Source organism: Adiantum capillus-veneris, chromosome 2, assembly GCF_014529385.1.
Source record: "Adiantum capillus-veneris isolate H3 chromosome 2, ASM1452938v2, whole genome shotgun sequence".
Taxonomy (NCBI): domain Eukaryota; kingdom Viridiplantae; phylum Streptophyta; class Polypodiopsida; order Polypodiales; family Pteridaceae; genus Adiantum; species Adiantum capillus-veneris.
The window spans coordinates 93451909-93462978 of NC_140932.1; positions in this window are offsets into that span (position 1 = coordinate 93451909).

Below are 11070 nucleotides of genomic sequence, written 5' to 3' on the forward strand. Positions count from 1 at the left end.
GCTTAGACCTACAGCTTGGCTTAAGGCCACATTACAAAGTACATGACCACAAATGTGTGTCGCAAATGTAGCGCTGGCCAGAGATTTATTTACAAGATAAATGACTTGGGAGGCTTGAGATATGGTTGACAGGCATAGGATGCGGCTCATTGCTTTCATCATTGACACCCAAAATTGACCACAAGGAGTGTACTCCTTGTGGATTATCGCAAAGATGTCCTTGGGGAGCTTGCCAAGGTAATGCGCAAGGGATGAGTGCCATCCAAAAGCTTGGCGCCTACCATCTCCTCCCCGACCTGCATGCTCATCCAGCTCCACAACATTCTACAAAGAAATCAATAGGTAAATAAGATTTCAGAATGCAACAATGAAAATTAACGTAATCACAAAGCAAAAATTAATCGTTACCTCTTGTTTTTCGTCGTCCTCATCGTTTATGCCTTTGTTGTCAAGAGAAATGGATGAATTGGGAGCCATAGCGACACTCTCAAGTTCATCCATATGAACAGGCATAGGAGTCGTTGGGCTTCAAGCAATGCGCGTGTAGCTAAAAACTCATCCTCCGACACAGATGAGTGTGGTGCATCTGTCACCGCCACCATTGCCAACTCCACTGTATCTACCACACTCTCTCCAAGGGGTAGGAGGCTTCGATCCAGTGATCCGAGGAGGGGTCAATGGCAGAGGACTCTACAGTGGCACAGAGGATGGACAGACACTCATCCATGCGGATGTCAAAAGTTTTTTCAATATCATGTAAAAACAAATATTCCTCCCCATTTATGACAATTGGGGAGAGGTGTTCAAAAAAAACCTCCGGAGTTAATGTCTCCTCTGGCGCATCTGTAGTGGGCTTGAAGGATGCTTTTGCACCCTTATCACCCATGGATTTTGCGGCATCCATGACACCTCCTGGGTAGGTTAGGGCAAGAATATTGCCCTCTTTGCTTGCATCCCAGGGCGCTGTAATGGACTCCTTTGTGTCCTTGACGACACCCCCCAAGGCGCAAATGAGGCAAACTCACCTCAGATCTTTCAGGCTCCTCAGCAAGAAGAAACACAAAAGTCGCCAAGCGACTTAGAAACTGGGTGCCGACCTTCTTCTTTATCAAATGTGAATCTTCAATATACTGACCTGCCTCACCCACAATTACACAAAATCGCTGAAGCCGCTAGGTGAAAGGCCGATCGCCTTTGTGTATGTAGCGAAGCAAATCGCATGGAATCCACAATGAACAGGCTATGTAGGTGAATTGTGGAAATGGTAGGGTTTAGGAGGCTTTATATAGTGCGCCCCCCCCCCAAAAAAAAAAATAACAATAATTAAAATATTAAAAAAATTTCACACAGTAACAGAAATACAAGAAGTTATAAAAAACTTTCAAACTAAATTACTATCATTTAACTCTAAAAACACATCACTACAACTTTAAGATAATGTGCATTGCCAAAATTTGATAAAACCATCTGTTTGAACTTACGGTTGTGATATTATAGGAAATTTAAGTACAAAACATAACTACTCTAATGATAAAATCAGATTCTCTTCCTTCATCCACGCCTTTTCAATTTGGATCATGCTCTCCATGCGGCTACCAATCTAGCAAAAAAAAAAGAAATAGCATACCCACCTTAGAGTGAGGAAAAATCCAAAGAACATAAATATAACATAATTAAGAGAGAAAGATCATTCACCTTACGTCATCCAATGCAGAACTTTGTAGCTTCTCCATGCTCTAAACCCATTATCACTAAGTGCTCCCGCACATTGGCCAATGTCCAATGCTTGTTCACTTGGACGGTCTCAACAGCACCACTCGACAATTTGATTGCAATTTCAAATACCTCAATTGTAGCATCGATGGATTGCAATGGAATCCATTCACCAAGTTTTCACATCCATGTTTCATAGAAGTACCGCACGTAAAGGGTGGAGCGCACCTTGATGAAACGGATAGCAATGCCGAAACTTCCAACCTGACATCGAAAGCGATCTCCGTTGTGAAGTCCTTCAAGATACCCCCACTTCTCGCCAAGGATGGCTTCCAATGTATCGTAATGTAGATCTTTGCAAACATACATAGTGTTTGTATGATGGAAAGGCAAAGATCCGAATATGCTAGCGAAGACATGAGTAGGACACCACCATCCAAGCCCAACGGAACGCGAGGCTTTTCCAAATTTTAATGATGTTCTCACATCAGCTACAATCTTGGATTTCAAAGACATTATAGTGAATGCATCCCGCTTTGGCCACTCCATGCTACACAAGGTTGTAGCCTCCAAAGGTTGTAGCTCTCCGTAGCCTTGCTCATCTGTAGGTACAATGTACTTGTGGGTGTAGAAGAACACCCTTTGCCGTGCAAGGTTTGATGAAGTTGTGTTGGGGAAGAGCATATCCCCAAGACTTGCATGCATGGCCATAAATGTGCCTAAAAGGAACGAGAGCGGTTGGTCCTCCACAAGGCTAGAAGGAAAAACATCTACATAGAAACAAAACAGTCCGTGAGATGTAAAAAGTCTAATTTTTAAACCACCAAAACCATTGAAGTGCAAGGGACATACAATTACAAGGAAAATCCCTTGGGTTGGTGATCCCTTGTGGACACATGTGTCCAAACATGAAGACATGTTGTTTGATTGTCACCGTACCCTTGTCTCCTACTTGCTTGAATCCTCTTAGTCTTCCCTTCCAATGGAGATCAATGTTTGTTCTTTCACGAACACGATGGGGACCGATTGTGGAAGGTTGCATGTAGACCCAAGCACCTTCTTGAAAAACCTGAGGTTCCCATTGTTGCTCCTCATTCTTTGAGTTGTGGAGAACCATACTTTGAATGATGGGTTTGGGGTATCTATTTTGACCATTGTTGGCCATGGATGCTTAAGTGGGAACTTGAAATTGCAATGGAGATCTTGGGGAAGGAGGAGGGAGACAGAGTTTAGAGAGAGAGTGGGAGCTTAAAGTTGCAATGGAGAGCTTGAGGAAGGAGGAGGCAGACAGAGGTGGAATGCATTGATATTCTTGTTCAAATGAATCAAGAGTTTCAAATATCTCCAAAAGCGTATGCATTTGGACGCATGTCTAGAAGCAACGAAGAGGCAATGTTTTCTCAAGGATAGAAGACTGAAGAATCAGCTGAAGGTGTCACATTTCATGAGCTTCAAACCTCCATCATTTCCACACTAAAAGGGAAGGAAGGTGAAAGCTTTACAACCACTTGCAAACAAGCAAGCCGCAGTGCAAAAAGTAGCTCCTAGAAGAACTGGTTCCATTTTGAATGTAGACAATGCAGGTTTGGCATACTCAACAAAGGCACAATATCAAAGATAATAATTTTAAATCCAAACTTTTTGGAGGCTGAGGCCATGAAAGGACAAGAAAAGATACAGGTGGAATGAATAAGTATATAAATTGTTTTCCTTTTCAATATAGAGAATTCGATATCCCTCTTCAAAATTGTTGGCTTGCTCTTGATCACTATAATGCTTGTACTATGGATTAAAAACATGCTGAAAGCGTGGTGTTTGGATATTAGTGGAGTACAACTAAGCCTGCAATGTGTGCATATTTGATGCCTGTTCGAGATGCAAAGACAAACGGGGGTTACTCCTATGACAATACAAGAAGTGGAAGAAGACAAACTTCAAGATTACAACTATTAGATTATTGATGGGCAACATTCTATCTATGCTGCAAAAATTTTTCTTCACATATAGCAAAAAACAAAGATGTATTTCAAAGATTAATTGATGCGTATTGATCCAAAAAGGCTCGCATTGTTGTGAATGCTCCTCCAATTGTTTCAACTGCTATATCTTCTATTGCAAATGATGAGGCTAAAGCACTGTATGCTAAGAAACTTTACAGTCATTTATTGAGACATTTGCAAAGATAATGGATCTTTTCAAACCAACCATCAAGGGCAAGAACTAGGGTTGTAGAGGGACATGCATCTCGTGTTGGATGGGATGTAAAAGTCTAATTTCTTCTTTCTATAGTGTTTAATTTAAAATTAGTGTTCAATCTTCTAATTGTTGCTATATTTCTTTACAGGATTTTATTTGATTGGCCAAAATGAGTGCAAGAGCAATCTGGATTTCTAAACAAGCACACATGGTGACATATTTCGATCCAATATATGACTGCTGGTTAGAAATCATTGAAAGGCTAGAAGAGGAGGATAAGAAACCCCCAAAAAATATGCTTAGACTCCTTTGTGATCTTGAGGAATCAGAGGTACAAGTTATTCAAGAAGAAATAAAAAGTGAGAAGATATTATTGTCAAAGGCTGCAAAAGATTGTGATGTAATTGACATGTATGATCGAATCAATCAACTCAAGCAAGGCAAATTGATTCAAGATGCACTTCTTGAGGGCTTCAATGGGTTGAATGAGTCATCACCATGTAGAGACTGGGGAAAGAAGTAGTCAGCATGTATAACATCAATGATGAAATCTATAAAATGATTCTAACACTATGCGAGCAATAGCTAAAATCTAGTTTGAAGCATGGAACAAAGAAAATGGCTTTGGATGGGATGTTGGCTATTGCTAGAGGATCAATAGATCCTGGATTTTTTTTTCTTGCATTTGTAGATTTCTCTAAACTCACAAAATTGCAATTTTCATTTCAAAGTATGGGAGATAATTGAGCTACTATTGTTGTGGTGTCTTGCATCACTTTCCATTAGCACCTTATAAAGGAGCAATTTTGTTTCTTGTCTTTATTGCCTTCTTAGGACAAGGTGATGTATTTGAAGACCTTAGAAGAATATCAGAGGAACATCCCATGCCAATTGATTTCTCTTTTTTTCAAGTAGCAAATGAAAACATGTCAGATTTGAAATATTAGGAAGCCAAAAAAAGAGTTTTGGTCAAGCACTACATTCATCCATACTGTTTGAAGACCAAAATCTTGTTGATCTCTTTGGTGATGGCTCTTTGGTTGCACAAGAAGGACTACATCAACAAAAGTAATTCATGTGCTTAGTTGAAAGTGTCCACAAAAAAAGAACCTTAGCAATCTGGCTTTTAGATTTTACTAAGTCCGATGCCAATATACAAGAGTGGGCTAGCCTTCAAAACTAGCAATCAGTTTTGCAATCGGGTGACAATGTGTTTACTAGAGAGGATATTCCTCTAGAAGAATAAGCAAAATAAGGAGAGTAACCTCCTTTGTCAATGGAGGGCTTTTTGGAAATAGAAAGACGTATGTTTTAAACTTCTTGTACATGTGAATGTTTCTTGTTTTTTATTTAATACTTCCTCTCTTTAAAGCTAATGGGCCTTGTATTGATGTTAAAATTTGCTCTATATAGTGCTACTCATGTCTATCTTTTTTATCTTAAGAATTAAACGTTTGAGCGTATAGGATAAACCACTTATTAGATGGTGAATTGCTAGATTTTTAAAAACCCTAACCTAGACTTAATGACTTAAGAGCTTGACTATAATGAGTTATAGACCTCCTACTAATACCCTCTTCAATTTCTACATTAGAGCCTAGCATGGATAAGTGATGATGGTGGACTTGAAGACCAAAGACTTAATAAGTTTGGATAGGGCTTGGAGTATTGTATTTAGTTCTTGTTAGTGGAATATGTTGACAAAAGGTGAACGTGAGATGGATTTAAATCTAAACAGGTGTGGTAGATCTTCAACACGAATTTAATATTTATGTAATTATGTCAAATTTTGTGTGATCACAAGGTTTTATTGACACATTCACATGAGTACACTAAACATAATCACAAAGAACCCGGTTAAGGACGACCTGCAAACCCACTAAATTTCCGCCGGGCTTTTCAGTATTCCTAGTGGGCCTGCGGGGTTTATCATTTTCCCTGCGGGCCCGCCAAGAATAGTGAAAAGCCCGGCGGCCCGATCGGGTCCGCTAGGTGTTATTTCATCTTGCTTTCATCTTCACACACACACACACACACACACACACAGAGCACTCTCATCGAGCACCTTTGTAGGTACGTCGAGAGGAGAGAGGGAGAGAGGGGGTGTGGGAGCATGCTCCGTGTCGCAGTGCGCGGCAGCAATAGAGTACCTGACCACACGATCCGGGTATGTGTTGTGTGTGTGTATGTGTTGTGTGGTAGCGTGCCTTTTGTCATATTGCACGGTAGTAATAAGGTACCTTACCACACAATGGGAGTGTGTGTGTAAGTTGTTCTATGGAATAGTGCTTATCACGGGGGCATCACCTCGGCGACGCGGGAAAGATGGTGTCCTTGTGATAAGTATTGGCTTACTGTCTGGGTACTACGTTGGTAACGCAGCAAATCTACTATCCTTATGGTAAGTCAACTTCCCTTCCCCTTTTCTAAAAAACATATGGGCATCGATCAGTAACACGGCTATATGATGTTTGTATGCAAGCCATTGTTTTTCCTTAGATTCAGGCGATAACGCGGCTAATAGAGTGTCATTTGTTAAAGCATCTGTTTTTACATAAATGTGGTGTTTAGGTCGTTAACCCGGTCATACGAACGTCATATAATTTGTATGTGCATGTGCAGTAAATTTTTTAAGTATTAAGTATATGAAATACTTGGTCGGTAACGCGACTGTGAAGAGTATTTCATATACAAAATGTATGAATTGTTTGATTTTGTTGTTTTTAATTGTCCATTTGAAATTATATACTAGCTAATCATATTCAAATGAATACTTTATTCATCAATCATCGTTATTTTAAATGTTCCATTTATATAAATTATATATAAAAAAGTATTTGCACACAACTTGCATGTTTAGTATTCTTTTTTATTCTTTTTAAAGGACTCTCAAGCTTTATTGCTATTTTTAGTGCTTCATTTACATAAATTCTCTCTAAAAAATCTAAATGCACACAATTTGCATGTTAAATATTCTTTTGTATCTTTTTAAAGAGCATCAATTATCATCGCTTTTTGATTGCTACTTTACATAAATTCTATGTAAAAAAGTGTGTGAACACAATTTGCTAGTCCAATTTGTATACTTCCAATGTTTTAAATGTTTCTGAAGTTTTTAAGTCGGGGTGTGCTTCGTTTGAATTAGTATGTGCGCACGGAGAAAAATATAAGTTAAAAATTTAATATATGTTGAAATGTGCCAGACTGTTAACATGTATTGTTTGATTTGAATTAAGTTCTTATAAACCACTTGTTTGAACTGCATTTTACACGTGTAACAGATTCCAATTTTAAGTGAAGACTATTTTCAATTTATATCAATATTTCCTTGCACATTTGTTAAAGTCTTCAAGTGGTGGTTAAGAGTTTACTTGAGGTAGTGTGAAAGTGTTAGTGTCATTCGCAACCATGAATTTGTATTTGATATGCTTTTTTTTTATTTTCCAGTGCAAATATGACGCCATATCAAAAGAGATGTATTATGCGCATTTTGTAAAGAATGTATTTTTGCAATCTCATCATGTGCAGCTGATTGTGTACAGCAGATAAGTGAAAGCAATGTCTACATCAAAGACATCACTAGCGCTATATGGGAGAACACAGAGTGGAGGTTGCAACTTGAAGGCCAATACGAGTTGTTGCTTCCAGCAGGGATACAAGAATTTGACCCCCACCACAAGGTCAGAACAGTGTTGGGCAATATGAAAGTATGTTGCAGAGACTTAAAGGAAGATATCCCACCTGCCTACGACATGTCAAAATTAGAGCTCTGGGATAAATTGTTGGAAGACCAGAAGGTAAAGATGAAGCGTGTGAAAGCGCAGGACCAAGCAGCCTTACCCAAGAGATTAAAGATGGCCCAAGATGCTCAAGCAGCTTTGGGAGGTCGATCTGATGCTAGCGGCGCCGGCACAATCATGGACACTACTTTGAATGCAAAGTGCACTCATCGTGTCGGCATCCCTCACAAAGCCTTGGTAGAAGGTATGAGGATTGGAGCAGGCTCCTTCAGTGTGTGCACATTGTACACCATCAAAGGCATCTCATTTTTCTAGACCATATTACATATGTGGGAAAATGTTACAAGGGAGGGAGTCAGGAAAAATTTAACAGCTTTCAGACAGAGAAGGGAATGCAAACACTTCACCCCTTCATTGTAAGGTGCATTGGGTTTACTACAGAAGCTCTTTGGATCATGATATTCCCATACTACAATGGGGATACCATGGGCGACATGATGTGTTGCTTACCTTTCGCTCACGGATTGTTCAGACAAGACATGCAGAGGCTACAACACGGCTAGAGGTCATTGCTTGTAGAAAATCTTCATGTAAGCAAGATAGACACATGCGAATCAAAGTAGTGATCGAGCAGATTCCAACCATTTGTCATGCCTTAATCGACGGCGTTGTGATTGCCCACTCGGCTGGTATAGTGCACAGTGACCTGCACCTGTTCAACATAATGTTGGACTTTACTCGCGCCAATAAATCCCATGTCGGCATCATTGATTGGGGATGATGTTGAGAACACCAGCTAAGCACGCAGCAAATAACTATCTGCATCCAAGCACAAAGTCAGAGGAAGCAGTTTTGAATGCATAGAGCAGGGAATGCTAAGATGGCTAAGCGACCGTGGATAGCTCCCAAACTATACGATCCACGGTGCACACATGCATACACAAAAGCGAGCGACATTTATGCATTGGGCTACCTATTCCAAGGAGCCTTCCAATGATTGATGTCTACCATGACCAAAGCACTTCCAGTAAAGAATATTGGTTTGGCGAGTGCAGTTTGTGCTTCTCCTAGAGACTGCACTCGAAGCTTTGATGCAATGATTTTTGACGCCTTTGACAAAGTCTAGATTCATTGTGATGTTTAAAAGGAACACTGCCTGGAATTTCCTCTCCTTGGGTAGGTTGTTCTCCAAGGTTAGTTGGCGTCACTACAGGATCTGCGGAGTTAATATTTGGCTCTGGGAACTCTTGACTCGAAGCCACCGAGCTATATATCTGTTGTCTCTTGCCACCCTTTTTGGCAAGCTCTTCTCTCAAACACTTTGCAACTGCAGTTGGTTGAGGATGTTCATATTTCTTACAGCTATTTTTAGTGCTACCCAGAAAATGATCCCTTATACGTGGTGCACCGCCTAATTTTGTTGTGTGACAAAATTTGCATTACCACTCCATATATCGGCCGCATATGTTGTGAGCATAATCTCACTCTTTGTCAGAAGCTTTTTTATTCTTTGGCTTCTTCGTATCACTTGTGTCTGCATTTTGCTCCATTGCTTTTAAATTAAAACTGAAAACAAAATAAGATGATGTTCAATTCTTAAAACATTTTTCTTATTTTCAACATATATTATAATTTAAAAACCATTTAATATGAAAGTAACCATGATTCACAATATGAGATTTTCAATGCACACTAGTCAATCCACATATCGATCACCTATATTGTGAGAAACCATACGCATTGCAATGTGGTCTATGCATGGCATAATAACTATAACAATTCTATGAATCTCTCTATGCAATTATTATTATAATGATTATTTATATGTCCAGTTTGATTTGCAAACAATAAGACACATCTAATTTCATTTGCTACAAAAAAACAAACGAAGCAATAAAATATATGATTGGTCATTTCATGCACTAATAATCTATCGTAATACATAATGCACTCTCTGTATAAACCAATGCATGAACTAACGCAAATAAATATTCAATATAATCACTCAATTGATGTACCCAGTGAAGGATTGTAGCCCACCCATGCAACCAATTCAATATATAAAAGCTATTTCAACCCAATCAAGGATTATAGCTCTTATATTGTGGAGTGACAAGTGTAAATACAACTCAAATGCAAGACTTCAAGGATCGTTATAGGCCCAGTACACTAGTACAGGACATCAAACCCTTGACTATCGACTTGTCATTTACATATGCTCATCTTTTAAAACCAATTACAGCCCTCATTTGGACCAATGGCTTCTTTGCAATGAGCATGATTCTCCAAGTTTTCAGTTTTTGGTACCTTTATGTCTGTAAACGAATTAAAAAATTTTAGAAGTGGTTATCGAATTTAGAATCACGATCGACCCAAGAAAAGGACAAGGACCTATGACTCTGTAACCTTAGGTCAATTCACAAAGGAGATGACTATACTCGGCACTCGGATACACTCCCCAAGGATTTTCCTAGCTAAAAGACCGGGGTTAGCACACTATTTACTATATATAATTGCTCCCACCGGGCTTTTTCATTTTTTCGGCGGGCCCGCCGAGAAAATGAAAAAGGGGCGTGCCCCGCAGGGAAAAATGGAAACCCCGGAGGGCTAACTAGCTCTATAGGTTTTTGCAGGTCAAAATCAAAGTCACGTTAACAATTAACGTGATCACGTGATTTTTTTGTGTAAATATTAGAGTTATTGACGTAATCACCCGATCGTGATTACGTTAATAAAATCCCTGATCTTCAGACTAATCCCATACTGCTTGGACAAGTGATGAACCATTCATGTAGTCTAGTTCAAACAATTGTTCTAGACCTTGTAACAACACTCATTTGTTTACGTTAGCTTGGACAAGTGGTGGACCTTGCTTTTATAAATGTTTCTAATTATTCTCTTTTGGAAGATCTAAATGTAGAACAAGAGTAAGATCAATCAATACACTCTTGGTTTTTTAAAAGAAAGAAATGTGTTGGGTCATATAAATAGTCCTCATTGTATGAATGTGCATCCAAAATTAATCTTTGATGGGAAATGGAAAATGTGGTGGATCTTTTCTTCTATCCATTGCTTCAATGGAGCTAGCTCAGACAAGTGGTGGACCTCAAGCATTACAAGGTGGACCATGCTGCTAAAGATTGGACAACTAGAGGATCTTTATACTAAACCATCTACGATCTATGAATCTAAGCTTAGACAAGTGGCAGAGCTTTGTGTCTCTCCATGTTTTGATCACTTTAGCTTGGACAACTTGTGTAGCTTTGCTTCTCTTGATGTTCTGATGATCTTAGATTAGACAAGTGGTGGACATTGAAATATAACTCTCTGTATAGGTTGAGAAATAAAAACCATTCAAGATTTAGCTTTACAAGATAGATAAGTGGTGGACCATGAGCTTAGATCCTAAGAATGAATAAGT